Below are 22130 nucleotides of genomic sequence, written 5' to 3' on the forward strand. Positions count from 1 at the left end.
GCCTCAGTACCTGCTCAGGTCTCAGGTAAGGTGTGTGTGTGTGTGTGTGTGTGTGTGTGTGTGTGTGTGTGTGTGTGTGTGTGTGTGTGTGTGTGTGTGTGTGTGTGTGTGTGTGTGTGTGTGTGTGTGTGTGTGTGTGTGTGTGTGTGTGTGTGTGTGTGTGTGTTTTGTGTGTGTGTGTGTGTATCAGGGGGCTAAACAGTTAAATTAGCCTGGAGCAACGGGCATTCTCATGAACTGTCTCATCATCGATGTTTTTCTCTGCCTCTTTTCTCTCTCTGCCTCTGTGTTGTTCTTCTCTGTTTCTCTCTACAACTAAAGATAAACAGAGTTACCATATAAACACACCTTAGTGATGAATGAAAATGGAAATGTGTCCCTGTGTTAACGATCTACAGTCAGAGTAATACAAGTCTTTAACCCAGTAAAGACATGCCGAGCTGGAAAAAGAACCGTTCAGCGTTCACAGATGTCAAGTAGGAGTAACGGTTCAGCTAATATTACTGGACAACATCAGGAATGTCGTTCCCAAAACGTGCCAACAGTTTTCCTCCTCTAAGGAGTGATAGGGGTAATTGTTAAGCCTTTGAGTGCATTCCCAATTGGTACCCTGTTCCCTATGTAGTGCACTACTTTTAACCAGAGCCCCATAGGGTTCTTGTTAAAAGTGGTGCACTATATAGGGAAATAGGGTGCCATTTGTGATGCAGGCCCTGTTTTACAGGCTGCTCATTTTTCTGCCCCTCTACAACCTGTCTCTGGTTAGACAAATGCAGAGGGCTTAGCTTGAAGAGTGCTATGCTGCCTGGCGCGACGGCCAAGACAAATTGTTCTTGGTTTTTAGTTGTCAGCTATAGTCTGGGCTTTGGGAGTGTTTTGTTTTTTAATGTTACGTTTCTGTGGTTATGAATGTTGTCAGGAGGTTGATTAAAACTCAGAGTTTTGGCCCAGTCTCAATGGACAGAGACGTTACTTTAAATGACCCAGAGCTGCTTTTAGTAGAGTGAGAAAAGTTGACGGTGAGAAACAAGAGACTCTCATGACGGACAGACGGAGAATGAGAAACCCCAAGGAAGGATATTACTTTATTACTTATTTAGCCAAACGTCTGCCTCTTGATTTGTTCCCATGAATAACAGTGAGACTTTATTGACGAGGTATAGTAGTGTTACCCACAAAGCACCTCAATGTCTCAATTAACTATTTATGATGGTAATAATATCCATTATCCAACATTCTGTAGAAAAAAAAAACATTATGACAGACATTTAAGAAATGTCCTTCTTTTTCTTCTACTTCATTGATTGATGATCGATTGATCGGTTAATCAATATCACTCTTGTATTCCCCAGTGGCTTCATCTCACTTGAAAACAGATCCTATGTGTTGGAGCCGTCACCGGATCCCTCCAGTGGATCCCACAGGATCTACCGGTCAGAACAGCTGAACCTCACACCTGGCTCGTGTGGCCACGGCTTCAACATATCGCTGGTTCACGGAGTCACCCAGAACACCCACAACCAATCAGACAGCCCCTTCGGAGCCTTCAGCACCAGGGTAAGCAGCGTACATGGAATACCGTGGCTGTGTTTACACAGGCAGCCCCAATTCTGATCTTTTGACCAATCAGATCAGAATCTTTTGCCAATATTTAGGCAACATATCATAATTGGGCTTCTTGTGTAAACACAGCCATAGTCTCATAACCTAAATGTTCAATTTCAACATTTTGCACACACAAAAAATGTATGTTTAGCTCATGAGACTTGGGGTCAAAGACATAGTGTATCTGTGTATATATATATATGGAATGGGCTAGAGATCTTCTAGAATTCTCTAGGAAAGCATTAACGTTCTCTTTATGTCCATCTACAGATACTCTGTAATGTAGATAAAGATGAGAGGTACTCTGTAATGTAGATAAAGATGAGAAGTATAGAGATACTAAAGGTCAGAGATACTCTGTAATGTAGTTAAAGATGAGAGATACTCTGTAATGTAGATAAAGATGAGAGATACTCTGTAATGTAGATAAAGATGAGAAGTATAGAGATACTAAAGGTTAGAGATACTCTGTAATGTAGATAAAGATGAGAGATACTCTGTAATGTAGATAAAGATGAGAAGTATAGAGATACTAAAGGTTAGAGATACTCTGTAATGTAGTTAAAGATGAGAGGTATAGAGATACTAAAGGTTAGAGATACTCTGTAATGTAGTTAAAGATGAGAGATACTCTGTAATGTAGTTAAAGATGAGAGATACTCTGTAATGTAGTTAAAGATGAGAGGTATAGAGATACTAAAGGTTAGAGATACTCTGTAATGTAGTTAAAGATGAGAGATACTCTGTAATGTAGTTAAAGATGAGAGGTATAGAGATACTAAAGGTTAGAGATACTCTGTAATGTAGATAAAGATGAGAGGTATAGAGATACTAAAGGTTAGAGATACTCTGTAATGTAGATAAAGATGAGAGGTATAGAGATACTAAAGGTCAGAGATACTCTGTAATGTAGATAAAGATGAGAGGTATAGAGATACTAAAGGTCAGAGATACTCTGTAATGTAGATAAAGATGAGAGATACTCTGTAATGTAGATAAAGATTAGAAGTATAGAGATACTAAAGGTCAGAGATACTCTGTAATGTAGTTAAAGATGAGAGATACTGTGTAATGTAGATAAAGATGAGAGGTATAGAGATACTAAAGGTCAGAGATACTCTGTAATGTAGATAAAGATGAGAGGTATAGAGATACTAAAGGTCAGAGATACTCTGTAAAGTAGATAAAGATGAGAGGTATAGAGATACTAAAGGTCAGAGATACTCTGTAATGTAGATAAAGATGAGAGGTATAGAGATACTAAAGGTCAGAGATACTCTGTAATGTAGATAAAGATGAGAGGTATAGAGATACTAAAGGTCAGAGATACTCTGTAATGTAGATAAAGATGAGAGGTATAGAGATACTAAAGGTTAGAGATACTCTGTAATGTAGATAAAGATGAGAGGTATAGAGATACTAAAGGTTAGAGATACTCTGTAATGTAGATAAAGATGAGAGGTATAGAGATACTAAAGGTCAGAGATACTCTGAAAGAGATGGGGAATATATGTTATGGGGAATATATGTTAAAAATGATTCCTCTCTTCTTATCTTATCTTATATACAGTGTTGCGTGTATAGACTGGGTAGATAAATACCACTATAAATATCCAATTGCACACCATTTATCATGTGTTCTGGTAGGTTAGTGGTCCACCCTATCCAGATGTAAACAGATAGTTTGTTGTAGCCAACAGTTTCTATGTTACCTCCATATCCCACAGGGTCCCGCAGACTGTAGACATAAATCAGTACGAGGGAACCAGGTCTTCAGATCAAACCTCAATCAGTTGAGACTAGGAGGTCTTCAGATCAAACCTCAATCAGTAGAGACTAGGAGGGAACCAGGACTTCAGGTCAAACCTCAATCAGTAGAGACTAGGAGTAGTCACACACACACACACACACACACACACACACACACACACACACACACACAGACACACACACACACACACACACACAGCACACACACACACACACACACACACACACACACACACACACACACACACACACACACACACACACACACACACACACACACACACACACACACACACACACACACAGTCATGTCCCTCTGTACAAGGGGCTGTATAGATAGAGATACTCTTGATAACTGCATACCAAATATCACCCTATTCCTTCTATAGTGCACTACTTTTGACCAGGACCCATGAGGAGTTTGGTGCTATTTGGGACTGTGACGATGTGGATTTCTGCCCACTCTTCACGAATGCACACACTGTTTCATTAGGCCTAATTTTAGAATAACGCTTTCTATATCCGCTTATGGATTCTGCCATTTCTTCCTAGAAGCCTTATAATGCACTGTTATATTATTGTATAGCTCCTATGTTAGCAGTGAGATACTGTTTATAGATCATACTGTTCGGTAGGAAAATGTTTATGGAAAGATATTTTTGGATAATCGGTTTTCACACATAAATGCGGTTATTTTCCTTTCTCTTGCCGGCCAGACTGAACATTTGTTTCGGTGAACAGAATCATCGTAACACTCATGAGTTAGAGACTTGGTTCATTCTGTTTGGTTCATTCTGTTTGGTTCATTCTGTTTGGTTCATTCTGTTTGGTTCATTCTGTTTGGTTCATTCTGTTTGGTTCATTCTGTTTGGTTCATTCTGTTTGGTTCATTCTGTTAATAACGCTTTATTTTGTTCATACTTCCCACGTTGTGTCGGAGCTCCGTGTGTTCTGTCTACTGTGTGTTATTTGAGTTACATTTTACATTTACATTTTAGTCATTTAGCAGACGCCCTTATCCAGAGCGACTTACAGTAGTGAATGCATACATTTCATTTCATTCCATCCGTCTGAGATGGAAGGAGAGAGGGAGGGACGCCGACAGAGCGATACTGTAGTGTCCTGTACCGTCTTAGATGGAAGGAGAGAGGGAGGGACGCCGACAGAGAGATACTGTAGTGTCCTGTACCGTCTTAGATGGAAGGAGAGAGGGAGGGACGCCGACAGAGCGATACTGTAGTGTCCTGTACCGTCTTAGATGGAAGGAGAGAGGGAGGGACGCCGACAGAGAGATACTGTAGTGTCCTGTACCGTCTTAGATGGAAGGAGAGAGGGAGGGACGCCGACAGAGAGATACTGTAGTGTCCATGTGATTTAAAGCTGTTTTGACTTTGTCCTCTGTTTTATGACTGGACTGGAAAAGAATGACGGCTAGACTATTAGCTGTGGATTTAAGTGCCTCTGCCAATATGGTGTCGTATGCAGCTGTAGAATACAGTAGAATAGATTCCTAATAGTTCTGTATGTATAATACAATAGAATACAAAAGATTCCTAATAGTTCTGTATGCAGCTGTAGAATACAGTAGAATAGATTCCTAATAGTTCTGTATGTATAATACAATAGAATACAATAGATTCCTAATAGTTCTGTATGCAGCTGTAGAATACAATAGAATAGAATAGATTCCTAATAGTTCTGTATGCAGCTGTAGAATACAGTAGAATAGAATAGATTCCTAATAGTTCTGTATGTAGAATACAGTACAATAGAATAAATTCCTAATAGTTCTGTATGTAGAATACAGTAGAATACAATAGATTCCTAATAGTTCTGTATGCAGTTGTAGAATACAATACAATAGAATAGATTCCTAATAGTTATGTATGAAGCTGTAGAATACAATAGAATAGAATAGATTCCTAATAGTTCTGTATGCAGCTGTAGAATACAGTAGAATATAATAGATTCCTAATAGTTCTGTATGTAGAATACAGTACAATAGAATAGATTCCTAATAGTTCTGTATGCAGCTGTAGAATACAGTAGAATAGAATAGATTCCTAATAGTTCTGTATGTAGAATACAGTAGAATACAATAGATTCCTAATAGATCTGTATGCAGTTGTAGAATACAATACAATAGAATAGATTCCTAATAGTTCTGTATGAAGCTGTAGAATACAATAGAATAGATTCCTAATAGTTCTGTATGCAGCTGTAGAATACAGTAGAATATAATAGATTCCTAATAGTTCTGTATGCAGCTGTAGAATACAGTAGAATAGAATAGATTCCTAATAGTTCTGTATGCAGCTGTAGAATACAGTAGAATAGAATAGATTCCTAATAGTTCTGTATGCAGCTGTAGAATACAATAGAATAGATTCCTAATAGTTCTGTATGTAAAATACAATAGAATAGAATAGATTCCTAATAGTTCTGTATGCAGCTGTAGAATACAATAGAATATATTCCTAGTAGTTCTGTATGCAGCTGTAGAATACAATAGAATATAATAGATTCCTAATAGTTCTGTATGCAGCTGTAGAATACAGTAGAATAGAATAGATTCCTAATAGTTCTGTATGCAGCTGTAGAATACAGTAGAATAGAATAGATTCCTAATAGTTCTGTATACAGCTGTAGAATACAGTAGAATAGAATAGATTCCTAATAGTTCTGTATGCAGCTGTAAAATACAATAGAATAGGTTCCTAATAGTTCTGTATGTAAAATACAGTAGAATAGATTCCTAATAGTTCTGTATGCAGCTGTAGAATACAATAAAATAGAATAGATTCCTAATAGTTCTGTATGCAGCTGTATAATACAATAGAATAGATTCCTAATAGTTCTGTATGCAGCTGTAGAATACAGTAGAATAGTTCTGTATGCAGCTGTAGAATACAGTAGAATAGAATAGATTCCTAATAGTTCTGTATGCAGCTGTAGAATACAATAGAATAGATTCCTAATAGTTCTGTATGTAAAATACAATAGAATAGAATAGATTCCTAATAGTTCTGTATGCAGCTGTAGAATACAATAGAATATAATAGATTCCTAATAGTTCTGTATGCAGCTGTAGAATACAGTAGAATAGAATACATTCCTAATAGTTCTGTATGCAGCTGTAGAATACAGTAGAATAGAAAAGATTCCTAATAGTTCTGTATGCAGCTGTAGAATACAATACAATATAATAGATTCCTAATAGTTCTGTATGCAGCTGTAGAATACAATAGAATATATTCCTAGTAGTTCTGTATGCAGCTGTAGAATACAATAGAATATATTCCTAGTAGTTCTGTGTGCAGCTGTAGAATACAGTAGAATAGAATAGATTCCTAATAGTTCTGTATGCAGCTGTAGAATACAGTAGAATTGAATAGATTCCTAATAGTTCTGTATGCAGCTGTAGAATACAGTAGAATAGAATAGATTCCTAATAGTTCTGTATACAGCTGTAGAATACAGTAGAATAGAATAGATTCCTAATAGTTCTGTATGCAGCTGTAAAATACAATAGAATAGGTTCCTAATAGTTCTGTATGTAAAATACAATAGAATAGATTCCTAATAGTTCTGTATGCAGCTGTAGAATACAATAAAATAGAATAGATTCCTAATAGTTCTGTATGCAGCTGTATAATAAAATAGAATAGATTCCTAATAGTTCTGTATGCAGCTGTAGAATACAGTAGAATAGAATACATTCCTAATAGTTCTGTATGCAGCTGTAGAATACAGTAGAATAGAATACATTCCTAATAGTTCTGTATGCAGCTGTAGAATACAATAGAATAGATTCCTAATAGTTCTGTATGTAAAATACAATAGAATAGAATAGATTCCTAATAGTTCTGTATGCAGCTGTAGAATACAATAGAATATAATAGATTCCTAATAGTTCTGTATGCAGCTGTAGAATACAGTAGAATAGAATACATTCCTAATAGTTCTGTATGCAGCTGTAGAATACAGTAGAATAGAATATATTCCTAATAGTTCTGTATATAGAATACAATAGAATAGAAAAGATTCCTAACAGTTCTGTATGCAGCTGTAGAATACAATACAATATAATAGATTCCTAATAGTTCTGTATGCAGCTGTAGAATACAATAGAATATATTCCTAGTAGTTCTGTATGCAGCTGTAGAATACAATAGAATATATTCCTAGTAGTTCTGTATGCAGCTGTAGAATACAGTAGAATAGAATAGATTCCTAATAGTTCTGTATGCAGCTGTAGAATACAGTAGAATAGAATAGATTCCTAATAGTTCTGTATGTAGAATACAGTACAATAGAATACATTCCTAATAGTTCTGTATGTAGAATACAGTAGAATACAATAGATTCCTAATAGTTCTGTATGTAAAATACAATAGAATAGAATAGATTCCTAATAGTTCTGTATGCAGCTGTAGAATACAATAGAATATAATAGATTCCTAATAGTTCTGTATGCAGCTGTAGAATACAGTAGAATAGAATACATTCCTAATAGTTCTGTATGCAGCTGTAGAATACAGTAGAATAGAAAAGATTCCTAATAGTTCTGTATGCAGCTGTAGAATACAATACAATATAATAGATTCCTAATAGTTCTGTATGCAGCTGTAGAATACAATAGAATATATTCCTAGTAGTTCTGTATGCAGCTGTAGAATACAATAGAATATATTCCTAGTAGTTCTGTGTGCAGCTGTAGAATACAGTAGAATAGAATAGATTCCTAATAGTTCTGTATGCAGGTGTAGAATACAGTAGAATTGAATAGATTCCTAATAGTTCTGTATGCAGCTGTAGAATACAGTAGAATAGAATAGATTCCTAATAGTTCTGTATACAGCTGTAGAATACAGTAGAATAGAATAGATTCCTAATAGTTCTGTATGCAGCTGTAAAATACAATAGAATAGGTTCCTAATAGTTCTGTATGTAAAATACAATAGAATAGATTCCTAATAGTTCTGTATGCAGCTGTAGAATACAATAAAATAGAATAGATTCCTAATAGTTCTGTATGCAGCTGTATAATAAAATAGAATAGATTCCTAATAGTTCTGTATGCAGCTGTAGAATACAGTAGAATAGAATACATTCCTAATAGTTCTGTATGCAGCTGTAGAATACAGTAGAATAGAATACATTCCTAATAGTTCTGTATGCAGCTGTAGAATACAATAGAATAGATTCCTAATAGTTCTGTATGTAAAATACAATAGAATAGAATAGATTCCTAATAGTTCTGTATGCAGCTGTAGAATACAATAGAATATAATAGATTCCTAATAGTTCTGTATGCAGCTGTAGAATACAGTAGAATAGAATACATTCCTAATAGTTCTGTATGCAGCTGTAGAATACAGTAGAATAGAATATATTCCTAATAGTTCTGTATATAGAATACAATAGAATAGAAAAGATTCCTAACAGTTCTGTATGCAGCTGTAGAATACAATACAATATAATAGATTCCTAATAGTTCTGTATGCAGCTGTAGAATACAATAGAATATATTCCTAGTAGTTCTGTATGCAGCTGTAGAATACAATAGAATATATTCCTAGTAGTTCTGTATGCAGCTGTAGAATACAGTAGAATAGAATAGATTCCTAATAGTTCTGTATGCAGCTGTAGAATACAGTAGAATAGAATAGATTCCTAATAGTTCTGTATGTAGAATACAGTACAATAGAATACATTCCTAATAGTTCTGTATGTAGAATACAGTAGAATACAATAGATTCCTAATAGTTCTGTATGTAAAATACAATAGAATAGAATAGATTCCTAATAGTTCTGTATGCAGCTGTAGAATACAATAGAATATAATAGATTCCTAATAGTTCTGTATGCAGCTGTAGAATACAGTAGAATAGAATACATTCCTAATAGTTCTGTATGCAGCTGTAGAATACAGTAGAATAGAAAAGATTCCTAATAGTTCTGTATGCAGCTGTAGAATACAATACAATATAATAGATTCCTAATAGTTCTGTATGCAGCTGTAGAATACAATAGAATATATTCCTAGTAGTTCTGTATGCAGCTGTAGAATACAATAGAATATATTCCTAGTAGTTCTGTGTGCAGCTGTAGAATACAGTAGAATAGAATAGATTCCTAATAGTTCTGTATGCAGCTGTAGAATACAGTAGAATTGAATAGATTCCTAATAGTTCTGTATGCAGCTGTAGAATACAGTAGAATAGAATAGATTCCTAATAGTTCTGTATACAGCTGTAGAATACAGTAGTTTAGAATAGATTCCTAATAGTTCTGTATGCAGCTGTAAAATACAATAGAATAGGTTCCTAATAGTTCTGTATGTAAAATACAATAGAATAGATTCCTAATAGTTCTGTATGCAGCTGTAGAATACAATAAAATAGAATAGATTCCTAATAGTTCTGTATGCAGCTGTATAATAAAATAGAATAGATTCCTAATAGTTCTGTATGCAGCTGTAGAATACAGTAGAATAGAATACATTCCTAATAGTTCTGTATGCAGCTGTAGAATACAGTAGAATAGAATACATTCCTAATAGTTCTGTATGCAGCTGTAGAATACAATAGAATAGATTCCTAATAGTTCTGTATGTAAAATACAATAGAATAGAATAGATTCCTAATAGTTCTGTATGCAGCTGTAGAATACAATAGAATATAATAGATTCCTAATAGTTCTGTATGCAGCTGTAGAATACAGTAGAATAGAATACATTCCTAATAGTTCTGTATGCAGCTGTAGAATACAGTAGAATAGAATATATTCCTAATAGTTCTGTATGTAGAATACAATAGAATAGAAAAGATTCCTAACAGTTCTGTATGCAGCTGTAGAATACAATACAATATAATAGATTCCTAATAGTTCTGTATGCAGCTGTAGAATACAATAGAATATATTCCTAGTAGTTCTGTATGCAGCTGTAGAATACAATAGAATATATTCCTAGTAGTTCTGTATGCAGCTGTAGAATACAGTAGAATAGAATAGATTCCTAATAGTTCTGTATGCAGCTGTAGAATACAGTAGAATAGAATAGATTCCTAATAGTTCTGTATGTAGAATACAGTACAATAGAATACATTCCTAATAGTTCTGTATGTAGAATACAGTAGAATACAATAGATTCCTAATAGTTCTGTATGCAGTTGTAGAATACAATACAATAGAATAGATTCCTAATAGTTATGTATGAAGCTGTAGAATACAATAGAATAGAATAGATTCCTAATAGTTCTGTATGCAGCTGTAGAATACAGTAGAATATAATAGATTCCTAATAGTTCTGTATTTAGAATACAGTACAATAGAATAGATTCCTAATAGTTCTGTATGCAGCTGTAGAATACAGTAGAATAGAATAGATTCCTAATAGTTCTGTATGTAGAATACAGTAGAATACAATAGATTCCTAATAGATCTGTATGCAGTTGTAGAATACAATACAATAGAATAGATTCCTAATAGTTCTGTATGAAGCTGTAGAATACAATAGAATAGATTCCTAATAGTTCTGTATGCAGCTGTAGAATACAGTAGAATAGAATAGATTCCTAATAGTTCTGTATGCAGCTGTAGAATACAGTAGAATAGAATAGATTCCTAATAGTTCTGTATGCAGCTGTAGAATACAATAGAATAGATTCCTAATAGTTCTGTATGTAAAATACAATAGAATAGAATAGATTCCTAATAGTTCTGTATGCAGCTGTAAAATACAATAGAATAGGTTCCTAATAGTTCTGTATGTAAAATACAATAGAATAGATTCCTAATAGTTCTGTATGCAGCTGTAGAATACAATAAAATAGAATAGATTCCTAATAGTTCTGTATGCAGCTGTATAATACAATAGAATAGATTCCTAATAGTTCTGTATGCAGCTGTAGAATACAGTAGAATAGTTCTGTATGCAGCTGTAGAATACAGTAGAATAGAATAGATTCCTAATAGTTCTGTATGCAGCTGTAGAATACAATAGAATAGATTCCTAATAGTTCTGTATGTAAAATACAATAGAATAGAATAGATTCCTAATAGTTCTGTATGCAGCTGTAGAATACAATAGAATATAATAGATTCCTAATAGTTCTGTATGCAGCTGTAGAATACAGTAGAATAGAATACATTCCTAATAGTTCTGTATGCAGCTGTAGAATACAGTAGAATAGAAAAGATTCCTAATAGTTCTGTATGCAGCTGTAGAATACAATACAATATAATATAATAGATTCCTAATAGTTCTGTATGCAGATGTAGAATACAATAGAATATATTCCTAGTAGTTCTGTATGCAGCTGTAGAATACAATAGAATATATTCCTAATAGTTCTGTATGCAGCTGTAGAATACAGTAGAATAGAATAGATTCCTAATAGTTCTGTATGCAGCTGTAGAATACAGTATAATTGAATAGATTCCTAATAGTTCTGTATGCAGCTGTAGAATACAGTAGAATAGAATAGATTCCTAATAGTTCTGTATACAGCTGTAGAATACAGTAGAATAGAATACATTCCTAATAGTTCTGTATGCAGCTGTAGAATACAGTAGAATAGAATAGATTCCTAATAGTTCTGTATGCAGCTGTAGAATACAATAGAATAGATTCCTAATAGTTCTGTATGTAAAATACAATAGAATAGAATAGATTCCTAATAGTTCTGTATGCAGCTGTAGAATACAATAGAATATAATAGATTCCTAATAGTTCTGTATGCAGCTGTAGAATACAGTAGAATAGAATACATTCCTAATAGTTCTGTATGCAGCTGTAGAATACAGTAGAATAGAATATATTCCTAATAGTTCTGTATGCAGCTGTAGAATACAATACAATATAATAGATTCCTAATAGTTCTGTATGCAGCTGTAGAATACAATAGAATATATTCCTAGTAGTTCTGTATGCAGCTGTAGAATACAATAGAATATATTCCTAGTAGTTCTGTATGCAGCTGTAGAATACAGTAGAATAGAATAGATTCCTAATAGTTCTGTATGCAGCTGTAGAATACAGTAGAATTGAATAGATTCCTAATAGTTCTGTATGCAGCTGTAGAATACAGTAGAATATAATAGATTCCTAATAGTTCTGTATACAGCTGTAGAATACAGTAGAATAGAATAGATTCCTAATAGTTCTGTATGCAGCTGTAAAATACAATAGAATAGGTTCCTAATAGTTCTGTATGTAAAATACAATAGAATAGATTCCTAATAGTTCTGTATGCAGCTGTAGAATACAGTAGAATAGAATACATTCCTAATAGTTCTGTATGCAGCTGTAGAATACAGTAGAATAGAAAAGATTCGTAATAGTTCTGTATGCAGCTGTAGTATACAATACAATATAATAGATTCCTAATAGTTCTGTATGCCGCTGTAGAATACAATAGAATATATTCCTAGTAGTTCTGTATGCAGCTGTAGAATACAATAGAATATATTCCTAGTAGTTCTGTATGCAGCTGTAGAATACAGTAGAATAGAATAGATTCCTAATAGTTCTGTATGCAGCTGTAGAATACAGTAGAATTGAATAGATTCCTAATAGTTCTGTATGCAGCTGTAGAATACAGTAGAATAGAATAGATTCCTAATAGTTCTGTATACAGCTGTAGAATACAGTAGAATAGAATAGATTCCTAATAGTTCTGTATGCAGCTGTAAAATACAATAGAATAGGTTCCTAATAGTTCTGTATGTAAAATACAATAGAATAGATTCCTAATAGTTCTGTATGCAGCTGTAGAATACAATAAAATAGAATAGATTCCTAATAGTTCTGTATGCAGCTGTATAATAAAATAGAATAGATTCCTAATAGTTCTGTATGCAGCTGTAGAATACAGTAGAATAGAATAGATTCCTAATAGTTCTGTATGCAGCTGTAAAATACAATAGAATAGGTTCCTAATAGTTCTGTATGAAAATACAATAGAATAGATTCCTAATAGTTCTGTATGCAGCTGTAGAATACAATAGAATAGAATAGATTCCTAATAGTTCTGTATGCAGCTGTAGAATACATAGAATAGGTTCCTAATAGTTCGTATGAAAATACAATAGAATAGATTCCTAATAGTTCTGTATGCAGCTGTAGAATACAGTAGAATAGAATAGATTCCTAATAGTTCTGTATGCAGCTGTAGAATAAAATAGAATAGATTCCTAATAGTTCTGTATGCAGCTGTAGAATACAGTAGAATAGAATAGATTCCTAATAGTTCTGTATGCAGCTGTAGAATACAATAGAATAGATTCCTAATAGTTCTGTATGTAAAATACAATAGAATAGAATAGATTCCTAATAGTTCTGTATGCAGCTGTAGAATACAATAGAATATAATAGATTCCTAATAGTTCTGTATGCAGCTGTAGAATACAGTAGAATAGAATACATTCCTAATAGTTCTGTATGCAGCTGTAGAATACAGTAGAATAGAATATATTCCTAATAGTTCTGTATGCAGCTGTAGAATACAATACAATATAATAGATTCCTAATAGTTCTGTATGCAGCTGTAGAATACAATAGAATATATTCCTAGTAGTTCTGTATGCAGCTGTAGAATACAATAGAATATATTCCTAGTAGTTCTGTATGCAGCTGTAGAATACAGTAGAATAGAATAGATTCCTAATAGTTCTGTATGCAGCTGTAGAATACAGTAGAATTGAATAGATTCCTAATAGTTCTGTATGCAGCTGTAGAATACAGTAGAATATAATAGATTCCTAATAGTTCTGTATACAGCTGTAGAATACAGTAGAATAGAATAGATTCCTAATAGTTCTGTATGCAGCTGTAAAATACAATAGAATAGGTTCCTAATAGTTCTGTATGTAAAATACAATAGAATAGATTCCTAATAGTTCTGTATGCAGCTGTAGAATACAGTAGAATAGAATACATTCCTAATAGTTCTGTATGCAGCTGTAGAATACAGTAGAATAGAAAAGATTCGTAATAGTTCTGTATGCAGCTGTAGTATACAATACAATATAATAGATTCCTAATAGTTCTGTATGCCGCTGTAGAATACAATAGAATATATTCCTAGTAGTTCTGTATGCAGCTGTAGAATACAATAGAATATATTCCTAGTAGTTCTGTATGCAGCTGTAGAATACAGTAGAATAGAATAGATTCCTAATAGTTCTGTATGCAGCTGTAGAATACAGTAGAATTGAATAGATTCCTAATAGTTCTGTATGCAGCTGTAGAATACAGTAGAATAGAATAGATTCCTAATAGTTCTGTATACAGCTGTAGAATACAGTAGAATAGAATAGATTCCTAATAGTTCTGTATGCAGCTGTAAAATACAATAGAATAGGTTCCTAATAGTTCTGTATGTAAAATACAATAGAATAGATTCCTAATAGTTCTGTATGCAGCTGTAGAATACAATAAAATAGAATAGATTCCTAATAGTTCTGTATGCAGCTGTATAATAAAATAGAATAGATTCCTAATAGTTCTGTATGCAGCTGTAGAATACAGTAGAATAGAATACATTCCTAATAGTTCTGTATGCAGCTGTAGAATACAGTAGAATAGAATAGATTCCTAATAGTTCTGTATGCAGCTGTAGAATACAATAGAATATAATAGATTCCTAATAGTTCTGTATGCAGCTGTAGAATACAGTAGAATAGAATACATTCCTAATAGTTCTGTATGCAGCTGTAGAATACAGTAGAATAGAATATATTCCTAATAGTTCTGTATGCAGCTGTAGAATACAATACAATATAATAGATTCCTAATAGTTCTGTATGCAGCTGTAGAATACAATAGAATATATTCCTAGTAGTTCTGTATGCAGCTGTAGAATACAATAGAATATATTCCTAGTAGTTGTGTATGCAGCTGTAGAATACAGTAGAATAGAATTGATTCCTAATAGTTCTGTATGCAGCTGTAGAATACAGTAGAATTGAATAGATTCCTAATAGTTCTGTATGCAGCTGTAGAATACAGTAGAATAGAATAGATTCCTAATAGTTCTGTATACAGCTGTAGAATACAGTAGAATATAATAGATTCCTAATAGTTCTGTATGCAGCTGTAAAATACAATAGAATAGGTTCCTAATAGTTCTGTATGTAAAATACAATAGAATAGATTCCTAATAGTTCTGTATGCAGCTGTAGAATACAATAAAATAGAATAGATTCCTAATAGTTCTGTATGCAGCTGTATAATAAAATAGAATAGATTCCTAATAGTTCTGTATGCAGCTGTAGAATACAGTAGAATAGAATAGCATTCCTAATAGTTCTGTATGCAGCTGTAGAATACAGTAGAATAGAATTGATTCCTAATAGTTCTGTATGCAGCTGTAGAATACAATAGAATAGATTCCTAATAGTTCTGTATGTAAAATACAATAGAATATAATAGATTCCTAATAGTTCTGTATGCAGCTGTAGAATACAATAGAATATAATAGATTCCTAATAGTTCTGTGTGCAGCTGTAGAATACAGTAGAATAGAATACATTCCTAATAGTTCTGTATGCAGCTGTAGAATACAGTAGAATAGAATATATTCCTAATAGTTCTGTATGTAGAATACAATAGTATAGAAAAGATTCCTAATAGTTCTGTATGCAGCTGTAGAATACAATACAATATAATAGATTCCTAATAGTTCTGTATGCAGCTGTAGAATACAATAGAATATATTCCTAGTAGTTCTGTATGCAGCTGTAGAATACAATATAATATATTCCTAGTAGTTCTGTATGCAGCTGTAGAATACAGTAGGATAGAATAGATTCCTATTAGTTCTGTATGCAGCTGTAGAATACAGTAGAATAGAATAGATTCCTAATAGTTCTGTATGCAGATACAATACAATATAATAGATTCCTAATAGTTCTGTATGCAGCTGTAGATTACAGTAGAATAGAATAGATTCCTAATAGTTCTGTATGCAGCTGTAGAATAAAATAGAATAGATTCCTAATAGTTCTGTATGTAAAATACAATAGAATAGAATAGATTCCTAATAATTCTGTATGCAGCTGTAGAATACAGTAGAATAGAATAGATTCATAATAGTTATGTATGCAGCTGTAGAATACATTATAATATAATTGATTCCTAATAGTTCTGTATGTAGAATACAGTAGAATAGAATAGATTCCTAATAGTTCTGTATGCAGCTGTAGAATACAATAGAATAGAATAGATTCCTAATAGTTCTGTATGCTGCTGTAGAATACAGTAGAATAGAATAGATTCCTAATAGTTCTGTAAGCAGCTGTAGAATACAGTAGAATTTAATAGATTCCTAATAGTTCTGTATGCAGCTGTAGAATACAATAGAATATAATAGATTCCTAATAGTTCTGTATGTAGAATACAGTAGAATAGAATAGATTCCCTAATAGTTCTGTATGCAGCTGTAGAATACAATAGAATAGAATAGATTCCTAATAGTTCTGTATGCTGCTGTAGAATACAGTAGAATAGAATAGATTCCTAATAGTTCTGTATGTAGAATACAATAGAATAGAAAAGATTCCTAATAGTTCTGTATGCAGCTGTAGAATACAATACAATATAATAGATTCCTAATAGTTGTGTATGCAGCTGTAGAATACAATAGAATATATTCCTAGTAGTTCTGTATGCAGCTGTAGAATACAATAGAATATATTCCTAGTAGTTCTGTATGCAGCTGTAGAATACAGTAGAATAGAATAGATTCCTAATAGTTCTGTATGCAGCTGTAGAATACAGTAGAATAGAATAGATTCCTAATAGTTCTGTATGCAGCTGTAGAATACAGTAGAATAGAATAGATTCCTAATAGTTCTGTATACAGCTGTAGAATACAGTAGAATAGAATAGATTCCTAATAGTTCTGTATGCAGCTGTAAAATACAATAGAATAGGTTCCTAATAGTTCTGTTATGTAAAATACAATAGAATAGATTCCTAATAGTTCTGTATGCAGCTGTAGAATACAATAAAATAGAATAGATTCCTAATAGTTCTGTATGCAGCTGTATAATACAATAGAATAGATTCCTAATAGTTCTGTATGCAGCTGTAGAATACAGTAGAATAGAATACATTCCTAATAGTTCTGTATGCAGCTGTAGAATACAGTAGAATAGAATAGATTCCTAATAGTTCTGTATGCAGCTGTAGAATACAATAGAATAGATTCCTAATAGTTCTGTATGTAAAATACAATAGAATAGAATAGATTCCTAATAGTTCTGTATGCAGCTGTAGAATACAATAGAATATAATAGATTCCTAATAGTTCTGTATGCAGCTGTAGAATACAGTAGAATAGAATACATTCCTAATAGTTCTGTATGCAGCTGTAGAATACAGTAGAACAGAATATATTCCTAATAGTTCTGTATGTAGAATACAATAGAATAGAAAAGATTCCTAATAGTTCTGTATGCAGCTGTAGAATACAATACAATATAATAGATTCCTAATAGTTCTGTATGCAGCTGTAGAATACAATAGAATATATTCCTAGTAGTTCTGTATGCAGCTGTAGAATACAATAGAATAGAATAGATTCCTAATAGTTCTGTATGCAGCTGTAGAATACAGCAGAATAGAATAGATTCCTAATAGTTCTGTAAGCAGCTGTAGAATACAGTAGAATTGAATAGATTCCTAATAGTTCTGTATGCAGCTGTAGAATACAGTAGAATATAATAGATTCCTAATAGTTCTGTATACAGCTGTAGAATACAGTAGAATAGAATAGATTCCTAATAGTTCTGTATGCAGCTGTAGAATACAATAGAATATAATAGATTCCTAATAGTTCTGTATGTAGAATACAGTAGAATAGAATAGATTCCCTAATAGTTCTGTATGCAGCTGTAGAATACAATAGAATAGAATAGATTCCTAATAGTTCTGTATGCTGCTGTAGAATACAGTAGAATAGAATAGATTCCTAATAGTTCTGTATGTAGAATACAATAGAATAGAAAAGATTCCTAATAGTTCTGTATGCAGCTGTAGAATACAATACAATATAATAGATTCCTAATAGTTCTGTATGCAGCTGTAGAATACAATAGAATATATTCCTAGTAGTTCTGTATGCAGCTGTAGAATACAATAGAATATATTCCTAGTAGTTCTGTATGCAGCTGTAGAATACAGTAGAATAGAATAGATTCCTAATAGTTCTGTATGCAGCTGTAGAATACAGTAGAATAGAATAGATTCCTAATAGTTCTGTATGCAGCTGTAGAATACAGTAGAATAGAATAGATTCCTAATAGTTCTGTATACAGCTGTAGAATACAGTAGAATAGAATAGATTCCTAATAGTTCTGTATGCAGCTGTAAAATACAATAGAATAGGTTCCTAATAGTTCTGTTTGTAAAATACAATAGAATAGATTCCTAATAGTTCTGTATGCAGCTGTAGAATACAATAAAATAGAATAGATTCCTAATAGTTCTGTATGCAGCTGTATAATACAATAGAATAGATTCCTAATAGTTCTGTATGCAGCTGTAGAATACAGTAGAATAGAATACATTCCTAATAGTTCTGTATGCAGCTGTAGAATACAGTAGAATAGAATAGATTCCTAATAGTTCTGTGTGCAGCTGTAGAATACAATAGAATAGATTCCTAATAGTTCTGTATGTAAAATACAATAGAATAGAATAGATTCCTAATAGTTCTGTATGCAGCTGTAGAATACAATAGAATATAATAGATTCCTAATAGTTCTGTATGCAGCTGTAGAATACAGTAGAATAGACTACATTCCTAATAGTTCTGTATGCAGCTGTAGAATACAGTAGAACAGAATATATTCCTAATAGTTCTGTATGTAGAATACAATAGAATAGAAAAGATTCCTAATAGTTCTGTATGCAGCTGTAGAATACAATACAATATAATAGATTCCTAATAGTTCTGTATGCAGCTGTAGAATACAATAGAATATATTCCTAGTAGTTCTGTATGCAGCTGTAGAATACAATAGAATAGAATAGATTCCTAATAGTTCTGTATGCAGCTGTAGAATACAGCAGAATAGAATAGATTCCTAATAGTTCTGTAAGCAGCTGTAGAATACAGTAGAATTGAATAGATTCCTAATAGTTCTGTATGCAGCTGTAGAATACAATAGAATAGAATATATTCCTAATAGTTCTGTATGTAGAATACAGTAGAATAGAATAGATTCCCTAATAGTTCTGTATGCAGCTGTAGAATACAATAGAATAGAATAGATTCCTAATAGTTCTGTATGTAGAATACAGTAGAATAGAATAGATTCCCTAATAGTTCTGTATGCAGCTGTAGAATACAATAGAATATAATAGATTCCTAATAGTTCTGTATGTAGAATACAGTAGAATAGAATAGATTCCCTAATAGTTCTGTATGCAGCTGTAGAATACAATAGAATAGAATAGATTCCTAATAGTTCTGTATGCTGCTGTAGAATACAGTAGAATAGAATAGATTCCTAATAGTTCTGTATGTAGAATACAATAGAATAGAAAAGATTCCTAATAGTTCTGTATGCAGCTGTAGAATACAATACAATATAATAGATTCCTAATAGTTGTGTATGCAGCTGTAGAATACAATATAATATATTCCTAGTAGTTCTGTATGCAGCTGTAGAATACAATAGAATATATTCCTAGTAGTTCTGTATGCAGCTGTAGAATACAGTAGAATAGAATAGATTCCTAATAGTTCTGTATGCAGCTGTAGAATACAGTAGAATAGAATAGATTCCTAATAGTTCTGTATGCAGCTGTAGAATACAGTAGAATAGAATAGATTCCTAATAGTTCTGTATACAGCTGTAGAATACAGTAGAATAGAATAGATTCCTAATAGTTCTGTATGCAGCTGTAAAATACAATAGAATAGGTTCCTAATAGTTCTGTTTGTAAAATACAATAGAATAGATTCCTAATAGTTCTGTATGCAGCTGTAGAATACAATAAAATAGAATAGATTCCTAATAGTTCTGTATGCAGCTGTATAATACAATAGAATAGATTCCTAATAGTTCTGTATGCAGCTGTAGAATACAGTAGAATAGAATACATTCCTAATAGTTCTGTATGCAGCTGTAGAATACAGTAGAATAGAATAGATTCCTAATAGTTCTGTGTGCAGCTGTAGAATACAATAGAATAGATTCCTAATAGTTCTGTATGTAAAATACAATAGAATAGAATAGATTCCTAATAGTTCTGTATGCAGCTGTAGAATACAATAGAATATAATAGATTCCTAATAGTTCTGTATGCAGCTGTAGAATACAGTAGAATAGACTACATTCCTAATATTTCTGTATGCAGCTGTAGAATACAGTAGAACAGAATATATTCCTAATAGTTCTGTATGTAGAATACAATAGAATAGAAAAGATTCCTAATAGTTCTGTATGCAGCTGTAGAATACAATACAATATAATAGATTCCTAATAGTTCTGTATGCAGCTGTAGAATACAATAGAATATATTCCTAGTAGTTCTGTATGCAGCTGTAGAATACAATAGAATAGAATAGATTCCTAATAGTTCTGTATGCAGCTGTAGAATACAGCAGAATAGAATAGATTCCTAATAGTTCTGTAAGCAGCTGTAGAATACAGTAGAATTGAATAGATTCCTAATAGTTCTGTATGCAGCTGTAGAATACAATAGAATAGAATATATTCCTAATAGTTCTGTATGTAGAATACAGTAGAATAGAATAGATTCCCTAATAGTTCTGTATGCAGCTGTAGAATACAATAGAATAGAATAGATTCCTAATAGTTCTTTATGTAGAATACAGTAGAATAGAATAGATTCCTAATAGTTCTGTATGCAGCTGTAGAATACAGTAGAATAGAATAGATTCCTAATAGTTCTGTATGCAGCTGTAGAATACAATAGAATAGAATAGATTCCTAATAGTTATTTATGTAGAATACAGTAGAATAGAATAGATTCCTAATAGTTCTGTATGCAGCTGTAGAATACAGTAGAATAGAATAGATTCCTAATAGTTCTGTATGCAGCTGTAGAATACAATAGAATAGATTCCTAATAGTTCTGTATGTAAAATACAATAGAATAGATTCCTAATAATTCTGTATGCAGCTGTAGAATACAATAGAATATAATAGATTCCTAATAGTTCTGTATGCAGCTGTAGAATACAGTAGAATATAATAGATTCCTAATAGTTCTGTATGCAGCTGTAGAATACAATAGAATAGATTCCTAATAGTTCTGTATGTAAAATACAATAGAATAGAATAGAATAGAATAGATTCCTAATAGTTCTGTATGCAGCTGTAGAATACAATAAAATAGAATAGATTCCTAATAGTTCTGTATGCAGCTGTAGAATACAATAGAATAGATTCCTAATAGTTCTGTATGCAGCTGTAGAATACAATAGAATATAATAGATTCCTAATAGTTCTGTATGCAGCTGTAGAATACAGTAGAATAGAATAGATTCCTAATAGTTCTGTATGCAGCTGTAGAATACAGTAGAATAGAATAGATTCCTAATAGTTCTGTATGCAGCTGTAGAATACAATAGAATAGAATAGATTCCTAATAGTTATTTATGTAGAATACAGTAGAATAGAATAGATTCCTAATAGTTCTGTATGCAGCTGTAGAATACAGTAGAATAGAATAGATTCCTAATAGTTCTGTATGCAGCTGTAGAATACAA

General features: G+C 32.4%; 1 protein-coding gene across 1 annotated transcript in view; it reads left to right on the forward strand.

Annotated features, from left to right (window-relative positions):
* Positions 1 to 1420: 1420 nt before the first annotated feature.
* LOC106577343 (disintegrin and metalloproteinase domain-containing protein 12) overlaps positions 1421 to 22130 on the forward strand; it is a 103192-nt gene continuing 82482 nt past the window's right edge. Inside the window, exon 1 of the mRNA XM_045701159.2 lies at positions 1421 to 1557. The gene's annotated coding sequence lies outside the window, so the exon portion shown is untranslated. The remainder of the gene's footprint in view (positions 1558 to 22130) is intronic.

The sequence above is a fragment of the Salmo salar genome, chromosome 18 (genome assembly GCF_965601325.2).
Source record: "Salmo salar chromosome 18, fSalSal1, whole genome shotgun sequence".
In the NCBI taxonomy this organism is placed as follows: Eukaryota; Metazoa; Chordata; class Actinopteri; order Salmoniformes; family Salmonidae; genus Salmo; species Salmo salar.